Source organism: Phlebotomus papatasi, chromosome 3, assembly GCF_024763615.1.
Source record: "Phlebotomus papatasi isolate M1 chromosome 3, Ppap_2.1, whole genome shotgun sequence".
Taxonomy (NCBI): domain Eukaryota; kingdom Metazoa; phylum Arthropoda; class Insecta; order Diptera; family Psychodidae; genus Phlebotomus; species Phlebotomus papatasi.
The window spans coordinates 27214262-27239134 of NC_077224.1; the positions used below are offsets into that span (position 1 = coordinate 27214262).

The window sequence follows — 24873 nt, forward strand, 5'->3', positions numbered from 1 at the left end:
CTCGGTCATTTTATCTTAAATTCCCACAAAATTGGATAATTTTTAGCCAAATACTTCTATAATAAATCTTTAGAAAGACCATTATATGCAATTTTATAACATAAATCATGCGTTCGTAGGAAGATAATAGTGAAAAAAAGGTTTTTAGTAAAAATAATGAACAAAATTGAAGTGGATTATTCTAGCCAGATAAATTTAGAATAGATTTGGACAATTTACTACTCTGAAATCGATTTTGGAATTGCACCTTCAGATAACTTTTTCACGGAGCCGTTTTTTGACAAAATACCTATATTGGCATTTCATTGACTATTACTGAAACTACAAGAATTCTTTTGGGGATCATTGTACCTTACTTGGTGCATAACATATCCCCATATACTTTGACAAGGTAGACCGGATCGGCGAAGACCATCAATAAGTGCTAGAATTTGTGAAAAACTTACGGACAGCAGAGTGCAAAGTCACCCCCCGAGTGCAAAGTCACCCGCAACGACGGTACCTTCGAATAATGTGAATTTCTTTTGCTTTTCGTAAGAGAGTTACACTAAATTATCACGGAATTATCAACAATTGATGATAAGCCAACTAATATTCAATAGAAATGTATAAGTCTCTTAGGAAAACTAAAAGAAAATTCACATTCGAAGGCATGAACGTTCGAAGGGAGAGTACTTTCCCCTACATTGAGCAACGTATTTTTTAATGAAAGCAGGAACAAATCTCCATCTTCTCAGAAATATTTATAAGTCTGATCCTGTTATCCTACAATTTACAAGCATTTTTGTAAAATGAGTATAAAATTGTAATTTCGATGTTACAGTTTTTAGCCCAGCATTTGGTTTTTCAAAGTTGTTAGTCAAAATCTCATAGTTTTACTTTGTTTTTGATTTAATAAAGTTAATTAAGAGATATTTTTCACTTGGACAATAATTATCTACTTTTTTTATATAAGATAATAAGCACTGAACAAGCCCTCGGGGCAGATGTAACCACTCTTTCGTGGAGGGCTAAAACTTATTAATAATTTTTCACTAATACATGGATAGTTGTTAGATGAAAAAGTACCATTGATATTTCAAGTAATATTGCCATTTGAATGAGCATTTTGAGAAATAGATTTTTTCAGAATGTTTGCATGAATTTTGCCGCAATTTCAAGGATGTCATAAAAAAAAAGTCGGCTTAAGCCTTTTTATTTAGGTTTATGTGACATATTTAGCATGAATGGGCTTCAGTGTATCAAGTGAAACAATATTTGGTATCTCCAGTTTAAAATTTCGTATGGAAAACTGGTGGCAATTAGTACCCCACAATCTGTCATACTTTTCTTCATTATCCTTTCTAGAAAAAGTCAAGGACTTTAGAGCTACTTAATGCTACTTATGAAAAATAAAAACATTAGACAAACCTTGTCATTTTTTCACAAATCATGCGCGAAAAAAAAACTTTATTTGCTGGCTAAAAGTACCCCGGTCTCCCCTATATATTACATCAATTTTCATTTCGTTTGTTAATTTATGTAGCGGTGATTCATTAGGCTCAGAGAATGGTGAACCAAACAATTAAAAAATATATATACCACAAATTGAGTTATTTTATAATATTTTACAATTTTTTATATCGTTTGAATTAAAGTAATTACTTTATAAAAATGGGATTCGAAGAATCTCAGGTAACTTCAACTCTATAGTACGTTTAATTATTTTGTTAAATTTTATGTTTTAAAAAGTTCTAACTAGGGATATTGCACTTGCACATAATTCCGTACACTTGTTATGCTCTTCAGTAATTCCATACATTTTTAGTTTCCTTCAAGTTTTTGGAGGTTTTGGAGGACTTTAAAGAATTCCTAAATCCTAAATGAGTAGTTCAAAGCTTTGTTATATGGGTTCAAACTCAGAACATTGATATTGAAACGAAACGCAAACTTTCCCGAATTTGCTACAATTCCCCTAACGGCCTATCAAATCAAGGATAATTTGTTTCAAGATTTAGAGAAAGACTTTATGGACTTTAGGATAATATATAAATGCTTCCAAATTATAAAGAGAAGGCAAAGTGTCCCAACTTGAACGCTTGAACTCACTTGAGCAACTTGAGTTCTTGAACTCACAAGTTAGAATTCTCCGTGAATTATTTTTTCGCATGGTCTTTTGATGGTTACCGTGGTCTACTAGCGATTAAATTGCTTGATTCATCAATCACAAAAGCATTTCAAAATCGAAGATTAGTAAAGAAATAATCATTATGGCATGAGTTTCAAACAGATGGACAAGCAAAAAAAATGTAAATACAATAAAGATAAGTCATTTACGGATATTTAACCGATTTATTACTAATTTCAAGATTTTTCCCAAAAGAAAACCCGAATTTAACCAAATCGTTTGAAAAGTAGGCCCTCTAGACTGGTAGGATTAGACTGGTAGCCCTCTAGACTCATAGGAGTTGTGTTTAGACGAAATGTACACCTGGTCCATCCCTAAAACGCCCAAAACATTTCCAAAAAAGAGATGACAAAGCGTCCCAGCTTTGCGGAATGCTCAAACTCACGAGATAGAGCTCAATGTGAATTAGTTTTTTGTATGATCTTTTGGTGTGTTTTTGGTCTACTTAGAGATCAAGTTGATTCATAAACCACAAAACTGTTTGAAAATAAAAAAAACATCGGTACTTTACCAATGAAGACCGATGCAGCCGGGTTCAAAATTACAATATTTTTCCAAAAAGTCGAAATTTAACCAAATTAGTTGAAAAATGGGCGTTCCAAAAAGGTTGAACTTTGACCATCAATCATTCAAAATGGCGAATTTTTCGGTCAATGGTATGTTTGGACGAAATGTTCGCCTGGACTACCTCTAAAACATATCCGAAAGTCATTGAAAACGATTGGGCTAATTTTGAGAAAAACCAAAAAACATGATTTTTAAAGGATAGAGGGGGATATGAAAAAAGGGGAAAAACGTCTAGAGATATTTTTTTTTATTGGGGGTCATAGAAAACTCGAAGTTGATATCTTTTACCGTTTAAGCTCCAGGATAGTGACAAGTTGAAAAAAATAGATTATATAACTTCTCTTTCTTAAGGTTCAAGCAAAAAAATTGAGAACAGTTGCCAGCTCCGTCCGTGGCGCTCGTCTTTCGTTAAATAATATCTAACAACAAAATCAAAGCTAAGAATTTCCATCAATATATTTCAATTTAGTCCAAGTTGGATTTTGAAAGCTTTTATAAATTTAGAAATACAATAGTTGTAGGGTAAGTGTGCCAAATTCCGGCCAGCTTGCAATTCCGGCCACCTTTTTTGTTCCTCGAATTTCCATGAACTTTTAGATTTTACGTACTCTAGAGATTATACAATGCAAAAGAATAACAAAAAAATGTAGCTTTGACAAACGAGACGACGTGAAAAAGACATTGGAAGAATTCCCGAAGGGCAGGGAATTATGAGAATGAAGGTGGCCGAAATAGGGCACCAAAGCTATGTCTAAATTTTTATTCATTTTAAAATGTATTAAGAACGATTTTAAAGTAAATAAAGACGATAAACTGACTACAAGGTTCTAAGCAACACTCCTAAAGTAGAAGGAATGAAAAAAATCAATTTCTATTAAAGATATTATACATTTAAAACTTGAGACATTGGCGCTTGCATGCAACTATGCCGAAATTTGGTACACTTACCCTAATTAACCAATAAAACGAAAATAATAAAGATAATATTAAGAACAGGGGGTGAATAAGTATGACCAGCGAGTGTACCGTGAGTGGCAGATCAGCATATCGCGATGATCAGTCTCCATGATTGCACTGAATGATACACAAAGTGAAAATTGCAGGTAAACAATAAAGAAACTACAGAAAAATAAAATTTTAACTAAAAGGCTTCTATATAACCCTAAATAAGGGTTGAACTAAGCCTCACTCATCTTTATGTGGGGTTATGAACAACCTCAATGAGTGTTAGAATAAGCCTCTCGAGCATAATTCCAACCCTAATCTGAGTAAAAATAAGAAAGCACTAAAAAAATAAGTTATTATAACACTCAATCTTCTCTCACTCAGTGCATACAAAAATGTCACAGAACCAAAATTATAGAAGTGAAACCATTTTACAAAATACCAATACACACAATGGCTAGTAGAAAAATCTCATAACCATAATGCTCGTGCAAAAATTACCAACCACAATGCTTATAATTTTTTTTTATTGTTCACGTGTAATATTCTTGGGTTTAAGTATCAAACTTCAATTTAGGTTAAAACACGCAAAATTCTTTAATTTCTTTTTTATTAAAAGATTCTTGTATATAGCCTAAGGTTATGCCTTTGCAAAATCGAAAAATCAATGTGTAATTGCAACATGAATAAAATTTTTTTTTGATAAATACGACCCTGCTTTATTAATTTCATATTTTAATTTAATATCAATCGATAAACAATTCAATCATATTTTTCTGTGAATTCATTTCGCTCTTCATCATCATGAACTTGAGATTGAGAATTCAAGATCATGTCGAGAGCTTTTCTCTCCATTTATAGAAATTCTCACAGGAAGTATTTTGTGATGGGAAATTCTGCTGGAATCTATGTATGTGGCTTCTTGTCAACTATTTCTTCATCATCCACCCTCTGTTGTAATTGAATCATCAGTAGAAGTACTATGTATTATATTCAGGTGTACATATATCGGCTATATATCCACCTGATACTGAAAATCGAAGGGATGAATTGAAGGAGGAGAGGTGGTGGCATGTCGATCAAATTAGTAGGAGAGTGAGAGATTTGATTCAGAAAGACACTTGACAGAATTATGATTGTTGTATTACGGATAGGGAATCAAACTAATACTTCAAATTTGGCAAAGTGCAAATTCTATCGATCAATCACGCCTAGTTTTTGTAAACTTTTTTCCTATTTTTTTTTTCTTTCAAAAAATTCTGCACACATGCAATTCTCACAAAAGTATAACTTGCAATGAAAAAGGGTTGAAAGAAAATCAATAGCAAATTTATCATAGACTAACAACATATTTTCTCGCACGGGAGAAAATATGTAAAGAGAAAACAATTGTTTTAAAGCCACAGAATTCAATCAATAGACTATATGGAATTATTGAATGAGAATAGCAACGATCACTAGGCAATAATAGAAGTATTTATCGTTTAATGGTCTATCCAATAGAAAATCATGTTTATCCACTACACAAAATGGTACCATAAGAAAATTAGCTATTTATAGAACAATACAGAGAACATCAATTTAAATTCATTTAAACTTAATTTTCAATTATTTCTTGCGTGTTGATAAGTTAAAAAAAAAGTAAGAATATCATGGCAAAGAAGAAAAAAAGTACTCATCGGACAATGTCATGTTAAATAAAAGAACATAATTTCACTGAAAGAAAAATTAAACTTTTCTTTTTGCCCAGAACCCAAATGCAAATATCAAATGTGAAACGTACACTCGTTAAACATTCAATTAAATTTTTATACTCTCACCAATTTTTTTTTGTCCCTTTGACATTTTATGTTTAGCAAATAAATTTCATCAAATTACTCAGCTGTGATTTTATTTCATGTATCGTCCCTTTTCCACCCAGAATGTGCCGTCATAACAAAAACAAAAAATTTCTAAAAAAAAAATTCATACTAACAATTTGCATATTATTCACTCAATTTGTGATTCATGTGTAAATTTGAGAAAATATTGCAAAGTCATTTTAAAATTTTGGTGATGAATAATGGATAATCAAAGAAAATACATTTACACGCAAGATAAATAGAAGGGTGTGGGAAAATTTAGTGCCAAGAAGATAATTTCGAAGTCTACGATAATATTTATAGAGGATATTCCAATCTATTTCTAAAGAAAGATTTATAATACCTCTATTGTTAGAAGGTATTTACACTTCATAGACTCATACACATGTCTCCATTTTTCAACTTTAGCAGAAAAGTTTCAGAGTTTCCAAAACAAAGAGAGAGGAATAAGCACAAAGTAGTATTTAAAAAGAAAGTTTCTGAGTATTCTGTGAATTCTTTCTTTTAATAAATTGATTGATAAATTTAAAAACTAGTGATAAGCCCAGATAAGCTTATGGTAGCTGAGATTCTCTACAGGTGACCTGGAAATGTGTAGAACTAAAATTTCATCGAGATCGATTCATAAACACAGAAAATGCAGTCCGGGCAAAACATTTTTGGTTATAGCTCGGATCAGGGAACATCGAGGGAGGAGTGCTACCTACCGTTGGAAAGGTCTCAACCACAGCTACAACATACTAAAATTTAAATAAAAAGCATCGTCTAGTTTTCGAAATATTCGAAATCGAAATTTCGAAAATCGAGTTTTCGATTAATCGGACCTTCGATTAAATCGGGGTGTCATAAGGGTTGTAGTATTCCACGAGAGCTTTCCAAAACACTAAAATTTTTCAAATTCCGATAATTAGAGCTTGAGATATGGCCATTTGAAAATTCAATTTTTGACCTTTTCTAGCTCGGGTCACGTGAGTCATAGGACCTTAAATTTGGTACTGATCGAAAGCTCCTACGCCCAACTATAATAAACTAAAATTTGATATCGATCGATGTCATAGGGGCTGAGTTATTGAAAAAACAAAATTTGGGGGTGTGTCAAAATGGCGGAAGGAGGGGGTGGTGGGTGGATCTGACATCACCAACTTCTAGCCATCTATCGATATTTAAACTTTGCTGAAAACTGCTTGTCGATATCTCTTTCCGTTCTCTCTCTAGAAGCGATTGTACTCCGGACTCCGGACGGGACTGACGGGACGGAAGTGCACGAAAATTGATTTTTGGCGCATATGATATTCGTGATCTATGAGTGTCAAAACGTGTGAATCTAAAATTTAAGCCCGATCTGATGAGGTCGAATTTCACCTAAGACTACAAAAGCTGAGATTGTGAAGAATCTCAGCTAAATCATTCCCAAATGCGTAATAAGCTCTCGATCAAATAAGAAATTAAATACGAGAAAGGTAAATCTTGGTACTACACCGACTCATTACCGATTAAGTCCGATGTAATCGGGTTTGAAATTTCAAGATTTTTCAGAAAAATCCAAATTTAAGCAAATCGGTTAAATAATAGACCCACCAAAATGGTTAAACTTTAATCTTAGAAAACTCGTTACCGAAATGGTTTTCGAACATAGGTGTCCAAGGACGAAATATTTGCCTTGACTACCTCTAAAACATATACAAAAATGAAAAAAAAATCGTAGGAGCCGTTTACGAAAAAAACCGAAAAATATGGCTTTTGAGGGAATGACAGGGCTGAGAGGAGCGAAATAAAAAATACTGTCCTAGATTATGTTGACATATAGGGGGGTCGTCGAATACTGGAAGCTGATATCTCTTACCGTTTCCCCTTTAGTTGTGTCACAAGCTTTCGAACAAATAAAAAATATTTTTGATATTTTTTGAGAAAAATACATCAAGCACGGGTACTATACCGACTCATGACTGATTAAGTCCGATACAGCCGGGTTGGAAATTTCAAGATCTTTCAGAAAAATCCAAATATAAGCAAATCGGTTTAAATAATAGACCCACCAAAATGGTTAAACTTTGATCTTCGAAAATTCGATATCGAAATGATTTTCCAACATAGGTGTCCAATCCAAGGGCGAAATATACGCCTTGACTACCTCTAAAATATATTCGAAAACGAAAGAAATTGTAGGGGCCGTTTTCGAAATAAACCAAAAAAGCTTGGTTTTGTAGGAGAAGGATGGGTGGGGAGAAAAAGAAAAAAAGAATGTCCTAATTAATGTTGACTTATGGGGGGAGTTGATTAGGGTCGGAGGAACGTCTGTTCGACAGGGGACCCCTATTGACACTTGTCAAAATGTTGAAAATTATTTAATGTATCTAGTAAAATATAAGTAATATAACGTTTTTCTGTAATATATCTTTTACTATAAACAGAAATGTTCAAATTTCATATCCCAAATGGTACAGAGTAGGGTGTCAATAGATGCTGACACGAGTTCTTAAAGTGTCAATAGACGTTCCTTTCACCCTATATCGCTGTGCTCTCTCTGAGTTCGAACAGCAAAAAGCAATAACTTCAATCTGAAAAGTCTTGAAGTTGAAAACATCTATAACTAAACCTGATGACTTGTCACAAATTGCTGTGATTTTTGAGATTGATTTAAGCTCACTAAATCTTTAAATCAATTTCTAAATTAGTATTTTATATGATAAGGATCTTTGATACTAAAATGTATAAAAAAAATATATTTTAAAATTTTCCAAGTCAATTACAGAAAATTTCGTATACTTAAAAATGGAATGGGTTAAACACTCAACAGAAAACCAATATTATGACAGATATTTGAGATTAAATTAAAATGTTACAAATCAACAGTAACATAATAAAAGGAATTAATCACATCTCCTCTCATAGGGAAACAAATCTACTTGAAATTGCTACTGGAATCTGACAGAAATCTCTTAATAGAAAATTTCTACCCCATTCAATTTCTGCACCATGTACTTTTCAAAAATGCACGTGTCGTTTTATGAAAATTACTCCCTATCATTTTATCGCAACCCTATGTTCCTGCGAGAGAAAAAAAAACATGGATTGGAGAAAAAGTAGGAGGGTAAACTTTTGGTACATTAGAGAATGTTAATAAGGAAAAGGTAAAGGTGTACAATTTTATTCACCCCTGTACAACATATCCACTTTCATTCACCACACAAACACCATTATCGCTAAAAGGTGAACTTGAGTGAGAAAAAAGCTGTGGATTTAAGTAGGATAACGCCACTGGACACCACTTTAAGTGGCTACCAGGTGAGATTAATTCAATGATTGTCAGTGAATAGGAAGAAGATGGAAGATATATATTTTCTTTTATTTTATCCACTATAATGCTGCTTGAAGAAAAACTCCATAAATTTTTAACCCTCACTTCTGTGTCCTCCCCCACAAAAACAAATTTCCATCTAACATGTGGAATTCCCCTAAATTTTTTTTTCGTTATATGCATGAGTGTGGCTTTTTAGCAAACATTAATTCGTCGGAAAATAAAATTTATTTCACCCTCAAATTCAAGTGAAAAGTAACTGTATATATATAGAACCAACAGCAAAAAAAAATTAGCAATTATATAAAATAGGATAATGTAAATATTACAGATGTTTGTTTAGTTTATTTAAAATAAATAAATATATTCCAAATATTTAAAATTTCCTCTAAATTGCTTTCATACTAAATAACATAAGTTTCTATTAAAATTGTTGTATTTTTTCCATAAACTAAGATCATTTGGTTGCAGAGCGTTTAGATTGCAGATCATTTACCGTTTAGTGGTTCACAACCGATTTATTAAACAGATTGAATCACTCAAAAGATTTCCCAAAATAACTTGGGAGTAATATATTTGAATTTCGGATAAAAATTGGTTATCGGTTATGAACCAGTTCAGAACCAATTGGAACAAGTTCAGTTTTCCAAAACCTTTCAGGTTCCAAGACCTTTGCAACGAGCCCAAACATGATACCACTTGGTTGAGAAATACGCTCTTTAGAGCCTTTTTAAGCTTTGATCTTGAAAAACCGTTATTAGAAATGATCCAACGGAATATTCGTATAAAGTACGAAATGTCTGCCTGGAGGACCTCTAAAACAAATCCAAAAATGGAAAAATTCACGACGCGTTTTTGAGCAATCCCAAAAAAACATGGTTTTGTAGGGAAAGGGGAGAGGTGGGGAGAAAATGAGGGGCATGTTAATAGTCCTAGGGTCGACTTATGAGGGAGATCCCCTGTAAGTCCCAAGTGTCTATCTCTAACCGTTTGGCCTCTAGATTTGACGACAGCTGGGCGGACAAACAGCGTGACGTCAAAAAACTCGAAACTTTATATTTCCAAAATTCTATCAAAATACGACCCCTTGGGGTAGGGAGTCGAAATATATATAACTCAAAATCCAGGGATTATATATACAGCGCTCTTTATGAAGTTCAAGTAGTAAAAAAGAAGAGAGGAAAGCAAAGAGAGGAAGAAGAGCACTTCTTCATGGTCCTTTTCTTTTACTTAAATGAAACAGTGAAGAAATTTCTTATGGCCTCCACACACTGAAGAAATTTATGTCCATATTTGAAAGGTTTTCTTCCACAAGCTTGTGCAATTTGATTCAATATGGACTAACATTTCTCTAGTGTGAGGAAGCCATAAGGAGAAGTGTGAAATTTTCGTCAAGTTATTTTTTCGTCAAAAAAAAAATGCTTTTTTGAAAGAGATACCTTATAAAGGCCTCTATACACTAGAGAAATTTTGAAGTAATATTGAAGTAAATTGCCTACGCTTGATGTAGGAAAAACTGTCAAATATGAACATTGGACATACATTTTTCTCTAGTCTTAGAGGCGTAAGGAGAACTGTCAAAATTACGTCAAAATGACATTTTTTTAAGAAATTGTTCTTAATGTGCAGGAGCCTTAATTAGCCAAGATATGTTACAAAAGAGCTTTCAGAGAGTGGAATGTACAAGTTTTAAGATATCTAAAAAAAAAACGAGAAAATATATATACAAAAAATTGCTCTCACCGTGGAGTTTCAGCAAAAATACAATATGTACATCTCATTAGGCAAAACCACCCATACTTTGCTTCAGAGTACAAAATTGTTAGTACTCGTCTGTAATTAAACCACAATATTAAGTTTTTTTTTCCTCCTCTTCTTCGTAACATCCCATGATGATGGTGCTTAATGAAGAAAGATATCAAAGATTTTTCTTATACACCCAAATCAGCTGAATTTTCTCTTCACTGATTTTCTTTCCCAATTGCTTGGTGAGGAAATGTGGAGGCGTTCTTGGTCAAAAAGAAAAACACGGAGAGATTTTATTTCATCTTCTCTCTCACTACTTTTGCCACTCTAGGATAAATATTAATGAAGTGACTGGCGATGTGTTCCAGAATTAGTTTTCATCTTTTTTTTTTGTTCCTCTCTATTTATTCCCTTCCTTGCATCTTCTTGAACTATACTAAATGTCTTTAGTTTTCTTATAAGAGAGGGTGTGAAACTTTTCTCACCGCATAGTTCCTCTGAATTAGATCAGTATTAGAGGGAATCTTCAGTCAAGTGATAAATTTTAGTTATTTATTCTTGTGAAAAAGAAAAGGTCACATCTCACACCATTTACCTGTCAACCGTTTTGCCACACATCCAATTTCACAATGGAATAGGTATTAATAAATAATAAAAGTACCAGTTCAGCAAGAAAAGTGCTGCGAATATATTTTAGGGAGGATCAATGATGTTACAGAGTCTCGCTATATAGGCCATATTTGGTTCCAGATTTGACACTTGGGTCGCACAGTCCATGTCATTTTTTTAAAAAAAAATATCAATGACTTTTAATATTGAAATTGCTCGACGGCTTCCACTTTCTTTGCGATCGTGGTACTTGTTCTCGCTCTCTTCATTATGGATCACAATTATCACAACTACTCAATAAAGTTTGCCAAAAATGTTAAAATAATTATGACAACATTTCATGTCGCGTGTACTAAAAAACATAACCTAACTTAAAATCAGTGTTTTAAAATCAACGGTCGATAAATTGTGGACTATGGAGCGATGGCCTACAGCGGGGCTCTACTGTGCGGGGATAAAGTGCGTAATGTAAATTAACAAGTAGAGTATCTCTTAAAGACTCATTCAAATTATCAAAATTTCATTTAAAAGACAATTTTTGACAAAAATTGTTTTGCTTGTATTATGGCCTCTACACATTGGGAGCAATTTTTGTCAAAAATTGCTTTTTTGAAGGAAATTCCCTGCAGCGTTGTAGGGGGAAATGTCAAATTTCTGTCAAAAATGCAATTTTTGACGAAAATTGCTCCCAATGTGTAGACGCCTTTAGAGTCCATTAGAAATTTTATTGCGAAAAAGTCTAGTTTCTTTATAGGCTGTTGTTCTAGCAATTTTACTATTTATTACTATTTCAAGAAATAAAAAAAAATAAGTGTGAAATTTTGTCTTATTCGTAACACTCTTAACATTTAAAGACTTAACTAAACTATTTAATATTACGTGACCATTTCAAATTTACAACCTATAACATTTTCTCTAACTAATGAAAAAAATCAATAAAAGTTCACTGATGATTTTAAAGTACTTTTAAGCTAGTATTTGAATTTTATGACAAACCCCCCAATTCTGAGATAAAGAAGCCTAAAGATTTAAGTTAAAGCTTTAACTTTAACACTAAAGATTTCAGATTCCGAGTTATAGGAGATTTGGATAAAATAGACTTTAGCACCACTAAAGAAATTTGATTATCCAAGATGTCAAAACAAGACGTTCAATTATAATGGTGCAGAAAATTTCCAGGACTTTAAAATGTTAAAGGGGCGCTATATATTAATTCATGCTAATAAAATTGAACTTGAAAGACCTCCCCTTGCTATTAAAATCACATTAAAACTGCATTATCTATGATCAATTTTTTTTAGTACGACTCTGCTTTATGTATTATTGCTCGAACTCTACACAGCAAGCAATATATAGCATTTTTTAATTTTTTTAACAACTCAAAATTTCCACTTTCCATCCTTCAGAAACCGACTTTTTTACTGCTTGAACTCCACATAAAGGGCAGTGTTATATGCCCTCAATTTATTCATCCCCCAAAATTTCCACCTGTATTATGGCCTCTACACACTGACTGGAGAGATTTATGTCCATATTGAAACGAATTGCTTACGCTTGCGTAGGAAAAAAACTGTCAAATATGGACATAAATTTCTCTAGTGTGTAGAGGCCATTACTCCTATGCTACTTTCGGCAATTTTTTGAGTGAGTTACAGTATAGACTCTCTCTCAATCGGGCATATGGAGCAAAATGTCATCCAAATTATCGAGAGATTTGGGCGTCAAAGTCGTTGTAAATTTCACAAAAAGTGCTCAAATAAAATACTTGAAAAAGATACTTCAAATACTTGATTGAAAAAGAACCAATTAAGTGAGAGTCTACTGTATAAATCGGTTCAAATCGATTAAGAATCGGTAAACGGTAAACTATGTAAAAGTACTTTTGAGGTATAGCATCTAAGTCACGAGTTTGAGCACTTTGTAAAGCCTATTACGCATTGCCACCCCTTTTAACCCTTTAACGACGAGACACTTTTTACGACTGAAAATCAACAATAAAAATTAAACTGAGAAAGATAATCAATGATAAGTTTTACATCTAACCTTGGAAAGTCCAATAGAGTCTGATTCGGTGTATTTTGTGCTTCTATGAACGATAGGGACAAAAATAGCCCAAAAATTTAAGTAATTTTTCTGACAATACCAATGAATAATATATTTCGCTTTAATGAAAAATATTACGTATGAGTATTATAGTTTTTATTACCAAAAGGGTTTTGCTTAAAAAATATTAGAAGTATAAAAAATAAATAAAATCAATTATGAATTTGAGAATTTAAAAATTCGCCATTTTTGAGCTTAAATATTTACTACATAGCAAATAGCTAGAGACTTGCAAAAAATATTCTTACAAGGGAAGTACTCGAGTCATCAAATTCAGAAAAATCTGAGGCTTTGCTCAACTACGCATAAAGGCATCAAATTAAACGTGGTATATTCAAAAAGTGCGAAATCGGGTTAATTTTTTTTTAAAAATTCCCCAAAGTTGAAAATGACACCTTACGCAGCACATAATAAAGAAAATTCGTATGGGACTGCATGCGGCGCTGGCTCAGCGGTAGCGCACCGGGCGTTCAACGGGAGTGCCGCGGGTTCGATCCCCTGGCTCCGTCTGTTTTTTTTTCCTTTTAATATCTTTTTTTTTTCAATTAAAAATTCTATTCTTTATTAAGTAGTATTATTGTAGTGTAAATTGCTTATCTAGAGTGCTGAATTAAAATCCCCAACAAATTTTTAAAAGCGATGAAAGTGCATCCCATAATTTATCAAATAATCAATTTACTAGTAGAAAAATAAAAAAAAAAACTGTATGTACTTACAATCAGCTATCTGAGGATCGTTGTAAATATTATTTAAAGTTTTTATTGAAATTTTATAAAAGATTAGAAAGGTCGAAGACCCAAACCAATTTTTTTGGAAAAATTCAATTGGAAACCTGCACTCAAACTGATTGTGAAAGTATATCTTTCACTCGATGTGCACATTGTGATTGCATTCTCTGTTTTAATCATTTCTTTACTGAAATCCATATTCACTAATTAGTTTAAAAAAAAACTAATTCGTGTATTGTGGATTTCGGTAATGATTAAAACAGAAAGTACCACAACGAGAGCATATGGATTACAAGTGTGCCTTAAACATTAATTTGAGCACAGGTTTCCAAATGAATTTTTCCAAAAAAATTGGTTTGGGTCTTCGACCTTTCTAATCTTTTATAAAATTTCAATAAAAACTTTAAATAATATTTACAACGATCCTCAGATAGCTGATTGTAAGTACATACAGGTTTTTTTTTTATTTTTCTACTAGTAAATTGATTATTTGATAAATTATGGGATGCACTTTCATCGCTTTTAAAAATTTGTTGGGGATTTTAATTCAGCACTCTAGATAAGCAATTTACACTGCAATAATACTACTTAATAAAGAATAGAATGTTTAATTGAAAAGAAAAGATATTAAAAGGAAAAAAAAAACAGACGGAGCCAGGGGATCGAACCCGCGGCACTCCCGTTGAACGCCCGGTGCGCTACCGCTGAGCCAGCGCCGCATGCAGTCCCATACGAATTTTCTTTATTATGTGCTGCGTAAGGTGTCATTTTCAACTTTGGGGAATTTTTAAAAAAAAATTAACCCGATTTCGCACTTTTTGAATATACCACGTTTAATTTGATGCCTTTATGCGTAGTTGAGCAAAGCCTCAGATTTTTCTGAATTTGATGACTCGAGTACTTCCCTTGTTAGATTCCTTCAATCTTCTACTTTACAATTATGTACAGACATAAGAAAAAAATAACTTTGGGTAGTTATGAAAAATTATATTCTTTATGGGACACCGGTGTTCCTATCGTCATTAAAGGGTTAAAACATAATCTTGGAAAATTGAAGAGTTTTGGAAAGTAACGTCACAATTACACCAGATGTATAGAGCTAACGGTTTGAGTTAGGAACTAATAAGGCTTTACAGGGGAAACCCCCTCCATCAAATGTCGACTTTCAGGTTATGATTTGTTCATGGGACATATCCAGCGATATAAAAAAGACCTCTTGAGTTAACCTAATTATCATTGGCATGACCTTAATTTTTTTCTCAAAAATTCTCTTGAATTGCCTTTCAAAATCTTGATTAGCCCTGCTAGGGTAAAATTTAGAATTTCGGTTAGCACTAAAAGACGGACACCACCCATAGGGGAAGTGCTTATAATTTTGGACAGTCTGCATATAAGCATCGATATCCTAAGTTTGAAGTGCCATATTTTCAATACTAATTGACTTTTCTTGTTACTCTCTTTTCAGAAGGATTGTTTAGAAACTTGGCAAGCTATTTATCATCTCATTTTTACTAAAATTAGTTTTAATACGTTTAAAAATGAATTGATATGAAGAGGTGAATTTGACTCTTATTTTGGACAACTTGGTTATTAATTTTTACAACTTGTCTGTAAATTTGGACAGATAATCCGCCTCAACAGGATGCCCATTGTTCTTCATTTTATGAACCAATCTTACCAAGTCCTCTTCCTGGTCATGTAAGGGAAACGTGGAATGTCACAAGAAGCCCAGAAACTTTCCATATCATTCATTAAAGTGAGTTGACTTCGATACTCCAAGTACGTGCGGATTCGCTCATTCCCTGACCTTTCCGGGAGCCTTTCAAGGCATTTCTCGCTACATCTCTTTCGTAGAGATGATGCTCCTTCATTTCTCCAGGCATTTGTCCAACCTAGTCATCACAAAAGCTAAAACTTCACGAAATTTCGTGAGAAAAACACCTGTCCAAAATAAGAATCATCACCTCACTGGTGAATGTCTTAAAAAATTTCCCATTTTTCACACGAAAAATATAATTCACAAGGCAAATCTCACTTCAGGTCAAATGTACAAATCATCAGTAACGTGAATCAACACAATATTCAATGAATATTCAATAATATCACTCAAAAACAGCGAACAAACTTTGTTAGTACTTCACCAAAACTAAATAAGACTGAAGTAAGCCACGAACTTCTGTCATATTTCTCGTAAGCAATTGCTCACACTGAATTTTCAACAAAGCAATTTCAACTCAAATCATATTCAAATTTTAACGTATTTAGTGTTAAAATATTCCAAAAAGAACAAATATTTAGATAGAATTCATTATTCATCAAATATTGGAATAAAAATCCATCATTTTAATCAATTTATTTTTAGTGTCCAATGTTATCCTCAAAGTGTCCAAAATAAGAAACTGGACAAAATTAGAAGCATTTCCCCTAAAACTTGATTTAAAAAAAAAATCAAATAAACATTTCAATTTTCCATTAAATGTTTATTAATCTTGATTTTGTGATTTTTGGGAAGTCTAAAAAGCAAAATTCGTTATTTTGCAATCAAGAGTGACTTATAATTGAAAATTCATTGCATGCATTGGATTCGTAATCTTAATATATGAGAGTAGTCGCTCTCTCTGTATCTTATGGAAGTTGTTAAGAAAAGATCAAAGAATTTTATTTAAATTTTCGGTATAGTTCTTGAATTATTAATAAGTGCGCCCTGGAACTTTTTGACAACTTAATATTCCTCAAGTGATAAAGGAGATAAAGGAGAGAATACCAATGACTATTTTAACGTATACAAACATACAACAATTGGTTTTTTACCTATTTCATACATACATTTTGCCATTATGTCCGACTTTGTTTTCGATTAATCGAAAAATAGATTTTCGAAAATCCGATGTCGAATATTTCGAAAACTAGACGATGTTTTATCTTTAAATTTTTTATATGTTGTAGCTGAGATCGAAACCTTTTCAACGATGTGTCGCACTCTTCCCTCGATATTCCCTGACCTGAGCTATAATCAGAAATATCTTGACCGTATTTACGGTGTTTACAAAGCGATTTCGATGAACGTTTGAGTTTATTGTAACTAAGGTTATGAGATCTTTCTAATAATAGGTCTATCCATTCCCAATGTATCAATGTGTCCTCAATGTTCCCCGTCCCTTACTAATATCGAAATTGACCGGACTCTATATCTAACGTTTATTAACCGATTTTAATGAACTATCTTTTTCTTTTATTGGTATTCTGTACTCAGACTATTAAAAAGGTATAGGGTAAGTGTGCCAAATTTCGGCATAGTTGCATGCAAGCGCCAAAGTCTCAAGTTTGAAATGTAATATCTTTAATAGAAATTGATTTTTTTTCATTCCTTCTACTTAAGGAGTATTGCTTAGAACCTTGTAGACAGTTTATCGTCTTTATTTACTTTAAAATCATTCTTAATACATTTTAAAATGAATAAAAATTTAGACATAGCTTTGGTGCCCTATTTCGGCCACCTTCACTGTTATAGTTCCTTGCCCTTCAGGAGTTCTTCAAATGCCTTTTTCACGTCATCTCATTTGTCGTAGCTACATTTTTTGTTATTCTTTTGCATTGAATAATCTCTGGAGTATGTAAAAACTAAAAATTCATGAAAATTCGAGGAACAAAAAAGGTGGTCGGAATTGCAAGCTGGCCGGAATTTGGCACACTTTAAGCCCAGATAAGCTTATGATAATTGAGATTTTTTACAGATAACATAGGAGTGTCCGTAATTTGGGGTGCAAATCAACAACTGAACAAGTCCAATATCAGCTAATTATGGACCGGTAATAAACAAACCGATAATTCACTGTTCTCTGATATTAAATTTTTTTATTGTGGAATCACTCTCTGGCACCGTTGAATAACCCCTCTTAGGAATCCCATTTGAATTGGTACCAGTGGTGCCCTCCTCCGGCGGATCCGGCTATTCGAGCACTTTGTCACTTAGGGGTAGTTTTTGTGAGAGAGCCCGATCATTCTCTCGGTGACCGTGCTAGGATGTAGAAGTGAAAAGTGATGAGGTAGAGAGCGTGACATTGTGTGCTCGGGTAGTAGGATACAAAGTCGCCTCCCTCATTACTATAGATCGCGAGTGTTATCAATAAATAATTAATTGTGGTCAGAGTGAAACCACATTATACGATTTTAGGTAAGTTTTTTATTATATTAACCAGGAATCGGGTCAAACCAGTTATAAACCGGTGAACCAGTAAAAAAAACAAAATAGAAGAAAATCCTATGTCAGCAATTTTTTTGTATTTCGAGCATTCGAGCATACCGCAAAGTTTAGTTTTAGGATAATCTGCAACCGCCTTTTTTCTATAAAATGCTTTTTTTTCTGAACAATATAAAAACAATTTCATATGCACAAATAAATGTTTTTTGTATCATTTTTAGAATATGAATTTCCAGGGTTTTATTTTAGTTAGAGGGATTAGAGGTATTCATTTGTTCTTCTTGTCCGGTAAATGTGGTAATCCTTAATTCCCAATCTTTCTTTCATTTTCAATAATAACACATTCAGACGCCATACACAAAAAAACGACCACTACATGACCACAATATAATTTCCACTCTATAAATTTTTGGGAATTTCTTCTGACCATACAATTGAGACACTTGCTCCACATTGTCCCACCCATTTTTTTCCATCCTCATCTTCTTCAGTATAGCCTCATCTCATTTCTAACGCACTGATCACGAGAGACAACATATCCATTTGGCTTTTAGTGCATCGTTTTAGTGCCAATTTTCCAAGGATTGGATTTTATCTCTTCTAACTGACCCAACCTACATAAAAATTGAGATGAAGAAGATAACTTTTGCATGAAAATTCAGAAAGACGCACTTGTGAGCACTTTTTTTTTATGTAATACGTGTAGTTGTTTGACCCCAGAAATTGGAAGATAGTTTATTCCCTTGAGGTACTTATTTTATGATATGTGGTTTTCTTGCTAATTTCCCTTTACACTCTCTCTCTGTCTGTTGATTGGGAAATAAGAGGAGAAAAGAGCGTGATAAAAGGGACGAAAGAAAATGCTAGGTGGGTGGAGATTTGAGCTAAAAATAGACACATATTGCCAGAGGGATGAACTCCAAGACTGAACTTTTTTTTCTCCATACAGTTGGAAAAAGTATGATTTTCTTAAAAGAAAACTTTGCTAGCTCCTTTCAAGATATTATACACACAAATATCAAAATAATTAACCAAGAACAAAAAGCTAATTCCATTGGTTTCATTTAACACCAAAAAAAAATCCAGAAAAGAATTATAATGAAAATCCCCAAAATCTTTCCACTCCCTAAAATTTATGCATCTTTCTATCCTGGGAAATTTAACTGAGCTAAAAAACAACCACCTTCCGCTTCTTTAAACAGCAATTCAAGCAACAAATTCTGTCACAATAAGCACAAAAATGTCTTTAAGTGACTCACACAATTTTACTTGGGCATCCTCTGGTTTGCCTCTTCTTTTAACTGCCCCTCTTCTCAATTGGCCAAGAGACAATTTTAACGCTGTTGACACGGCCAGAGACACCAAAAAACTAAAAATCGAGTATTTCTCGCGTCGTGTTGTTGCCCCTTAGAGCTGAGTGCGAAAAGAGAAGAGCCACCAAATTGCCCGTAAGCGTAACAGAGACATCCAGTCCCAACATTGCCAATGAAAATCAATAGAAAATCCCAGATAAAGCCTAATAACATTGCTGAACAATTGATTCAATTGTTGACCAAGATAATTTGCACATTCCTTAGAGGAACTACATACAGGGAGTTCGGAGAGTTCCGCCTTAAATGAAATATTCTGGACCGAAAGAAACCCGTAATTCACTACAGTGACACAGAAAAATTGTATACCTGCAGGAGATATCTTTGGAATGAGTTACGGAAACGCCGTGATGTATGCAAACATTTTCGGCGCCAATTTTTACAGCTCATTTTCAGCACCAATGGTTCACAAGAAGTGCATCTCGAATTTACAGCAAAATCGAAAAAAATTGCATATATTCAGGGGCATTTCAAATATTATTTTATAAAGGAGATCCCAATAGTAGGCAATTCATATCAAATTCTTTCAATCCGTTTTCACTTAAGCCGGAACTCCCTGTATAACACACTTTCCCGTGAAATTTGCGAATAAGCATAATTATTTTTTTTTTAATCAAGAAATAAATAATAGAGGAAGCCGGGGCAGAATTTCCTCTGCTATCCAAACCCCGATAATGCCTTATCAATCCCTAGCTTTATAAAACTTAGGGCTTTGAAGTTCATTGAATATGATTCGAAGGTCTTTCATGACAAAAAAATTTAGCTGATCTAAATGGAATTCGAACCCGGTAGGGGAAAGCGCGCTACCTTCGGACGAGTCAAGCTTCGAACAATTCATTTTTTTCTCTATATTCCTTACACTGAAGAGAAATCCGAAAAAGTTAAAATAACATTCCGGAAATTTTAATTTTACCCTGCAATATTGATCCAAAATCGGTGTAAATATTACCCTTTTTAGGTGTATTAGGGGTTAAAGTTACCCTTTTTCATGTTAATTTTACCCTTTAAAAGGTGTAAAATTAACATTAAAAAATGTTGATATATTTTTACACCTAAAAAGTGTTAAATTTCTGAGGAAAAAATGTTAATCGCACCCTCTTTTTTTTCTCAGTGCATATACGCTTATTGTCACGCCTGACAATTTGTAGTGATAGGTTAAACATTCATGACATGCCTAATTAAAGTAAGGTGTAGGTTGACCACTGCACTGGATTTCGTCAAAACTTTCGAAACAACAAAAATCATCAACATAATCCTACCAATTCTTTTTTATAGAAAATAAATAAATTTGATTTTATGGCGTCTACACACTAGAAGCAATTTTCGTCAAAAATTGCCCATTTAAAAAAAATTTGACGTTTCTGCCCAAAATGATAAGGGAAATTTTCTTTAAAAAAGCATTTTTTTAAAGAAATTGTTCCTAGTGTGTAGCAGCGGTAGTGGCCTTTAAGTAGCAATTCATACTGTTATTTGGATCAGCAATTGACGTAACTTACTCGTCATACAAATCATCGTGTAAATCAGTAATTCTCATAAAAACTTTACAATCCTTTGTTTCAGTTTCATAAGTACAGACCAGTTTCAATTGACTTACAAAATTGTTTAATTTTTTTTTATTTTTTACTGGTCGAACTCCACGGAGAGAACAATACACTCAGTCCCGGCATTAAGTCCATCAGGATTATCCACCTCACGGAATTATGCACATACAATTATGCAAATTTGCCTACCATTGGGAGTCAATTTATGAAATCATTTTTGAAATACGCCCGAATGCATACTATTCTGTGATACGGAAAATTCGAAAACATTATGTTTATTTTTCAGAATAAAACTTTAATTTCTTTTATATAGGTAAAAATTTTAAATATTCTAAAAATTAATTGAAGAACTCTGGCCAAAGGATACTGTTTGTTAATGCATTCCTTTTAAACAGTTGAATATTTTTGTTACGACTACTTTTATGCCCAACGCACAATAACTTTTGTTTGTAAATATGTTTTCAAAATTTCCCATGAGCGTGAGCGAGATGACTAGATCTAGATCTCACTCACTCTCATTGAAATGTCAAAAACATGTTTACAAAGCAAAAGTTATTGTGCGTTGGGCATTGCTGAAAATGTGCATAATCCCGGGACTGAGTGTAATCCCCTCTATTTTTCCACCCCCCTCCCAAATTTCCATCTTCCTCCCCCGGAAACCACTTTTGCCAACAAAAATACACATCTCAGACGATTTCTGAGAAATGTCGTCACGCTATTTGTCCGTCTGTCCGTCCGGCTGTCAACTCTAGAAGCCAAACGGTAAGAGATAGAGACTTGGGACCTTCGGGGAACCCTCCATAAGTCGACCCAAGGATCGTTAGCAGAGAGATTACCCAGGCGAACATTTGGCCATATGCGAAAATACCATTGAATCATTCCTATAATAATGGTTTTTCAAGGTCAAAGGTTAAAAAGACACTAGAGGGCTCATTTATCAAACAAATGGGGTCATGTTTCGGCTCGTTGGAAAGGTCTTTGAATTCTCCTAAAAAACTGAACTGGTTCCAATCGGTTCTGAATCGGTAATAAACCGGTTCATAGCCGATAACTAATTTTTATCCGAAAATTAATTCTATTAATTTTAAAACAATTTTCGAGGATCTTCTGAGTAGCTTACAAATCGGTTTAAATTGATTGAGAACCGGTAAATGGTAAATGATGCGAAAAGTTTTGAGGTTAAGTATCATGAGTTCGAGCATTTCACAAAGCCTGGGATACTTCGCCACCCCTTTTTGCAGTTGTACAAAATCGATTAGACTGGAAAAAATAATTTTATAGACCAAAACGTTAAAAAGGAATACAGGGGGTCCCGGGATTATGCACATCGGGATTATGCATAAAAAGGTTTATGTAAACATATCTATGGATCTTTGCCTACGACTAGGAGCTAATTTGCGAAATCATTTTTGAAATACCCCTAAATGTATGAAATTTTTTTGAGGCGGTAAATTTGAAATCAACTTCTTATAAACTCTGAAAATAGCCCGAAAAATTGGCGCCAAATATAATTTGCACATTTTGGGAGCATCTAAGCGGGGGCATTTTATTTCGAAACCACCATTTTTTCAGAAAAGTCCCTCACTGAGCTTTAGACCGGTGCATTTTTGCCTATCTTTTGGCGCTTAAAATCTCCCTCTTCGAGAGTTCCATTTGTTTATTTGTTCGAATATTTTGACATTTCAAATGGTTTTAAATAATTTTCAATTAAACTATTTTCAAAGTTATCAAGAGTCGAAAAGCTTGTGAAATAGGGGCACGGTATGGATCACTTTTCTGAATGTATCGTTTAATCTTCTTAATATGGTCGAATTGTTAACTAGACATCATTAAATAGAAATAAAGAAATAGTTAAATAAAATAAAATTGATTTATAGAAAAATAAAAACTTAGAATATTTTCTTAATTTAGCAACAATATTGGGATAAAATCCTGCGGTAGCACGGTTTTGATATAGAGGATGGGGATGGATGCCCAATCTCCTCTTCCTTATAAAGTGTTCGTCACCAGGCATAAATATTAATTTTACCACTCTTTCACAAATTCTTTGATTGTAAAACACTGTGTGATTGACGTTTGAAACGTTTCGAAATAAAATAGAAAGTCTTCCAGACTATCTATTTTAGTTAGAGCACACTTGGAGAATTTATAACAGAGGGTGGAGGAAATTTAACTCAGGAATGAACCACTAGGGGAGATTTGCCGAGACTCACCGGTGCATAGCACAGTGGGGTCCATTTCGAAATCCCCCCGTATAAAAGACGCCTTTACAGCGTTTCTATAACTTATTCGAAAGAAATCTCCCGAGTATATATGTAATTTTCGCGCGATTTTCATCGGTCTCGAAAATATACATAATCCCGGGACCTCCTGTACCGGTAAAAGAAAGCGAGAATATTTATGTTTTTTTATGAATTCCCTAAAATTTTTAGCATTGTCTAACTTTTCCAAAAACTTAATGGGGTGATGTATTCAAAAAAAAAAGTTTTCTATGACGATATCGCTTATTAAAAATGTGTAAATGAGGCTTAAAAATTAAGATTTGCTCGCTGAAATATATTAATAAAAATAAAATTAAGTGGGCGTGACTTTTTTTCGTGGGCGGATCTCTTCTTACTGTGTTATCACACTTACACATTAAAATTTAAATTATTCACATTAATTGTCGCTGGTGAGAGTCCAAATGTGTAATTTGTGTGTTTGAATCATTTTATATTCAAAATTTGATCTATTTGTTGATAAAAAGGTAGACTTGGCCCGCAAAATTTGATATAAATTAATTTATAACATTAATGCGAAAAATTAATGCGATTTTCTCTTTAATTTTTTAATGTGAAAAATATTTATGCTTTAGGTAAATTTAAACTTATTTTTGCAGGCCAAGTCCACTTCTTTATCAATAAATAGAAAAACCCCAAATATTAAGTAACTCAAAGACACAAATACCATATTTAGACGCTCACAAGCCACAATTAATGTGAATCACATTAAAATTTTAATGTGCAAGTGTGATAACGCCGTTAGTCTTATAGAATTGATAAACAAATCTCATGACCTAAAAAATATAAAATATCTTTATACAATAATTATAAAAAAAAAAAAATACAATCCGGAATGATAGCAATAGCTGCCATTTCTTCAGGATTGAATGATAATGAGGAAAATTGAAACAATATTTCTTTGGGGCTATTGTCCTCAATTTTGGAAAATGTATTAAGGCTAGAGACCGGAAGATAATTGAAGGTACTTGATGTTCTGATCACATAATCCCTTTGGAGATGATATTTGGACAATTTGACGATACTTTTTAGATTGAAGAGAGTTACCCAAATGGGTGAGAAAGAGATGTCTGGAGGGTTTGCCTAGTGGAGACAGCAATCACAGTGAAAGTGGAGACAATCTTCACGGGGATTTTTAATTCTTCTGAATCAACCTGGCAAATCTAAAGTCTGACCTTTCCCAGGCTTCTCAGAAATCTTACTTTACGGTTTTTTTTCGTGGGTATTTCCCAGATTCTAATTTATTATACAAATATTTATTTCTCTTTGGAAGTATTGCCAAAATCCGAAAAATTGTGCTACAAATCCAAGCAATCGTCAGCTGGGAATACCTTCCGGATGCAATGAAAGTTATGCAAGCGAGCCTCAAAAATCTTACCCAAATTCTCAATCGCAATCAATAATCTGGCTGTATGCCGTTATTCTATTATTAATATACAGAAATTTTGCCAGTTTGC

At 33.3% G+C, this 24873-nt stretch overlaps 1 protein-coding gene across 2 annotated transcripts in view; it reads right to left on the minus strand.

Moving 5' to 3' along the window:
- Positions 1-24873, minus strand: part of LOC129807412 (ubiquitin-conjugating enzyme E2Q-like protein CG4502) — a 52597-nt gene that overhangs the window by 27432 nt on the left and 292 nt on the right. The window contains exon 1 of one of the 2 annotated variants that reach the window (XM_055856659.1): positions 19486-19607. The exons of the other annotated variant lie outside the window; for it this stretch is intronic. The gene's annotated coding sequence lies outside the window, so the exon portion shown is untranslated. Of the gene's footprint in view, positions 1-19485; positions 19608-24873 lie in introns of those variants that run through there. 2 annotated transcript variants of the gene reach the window in all.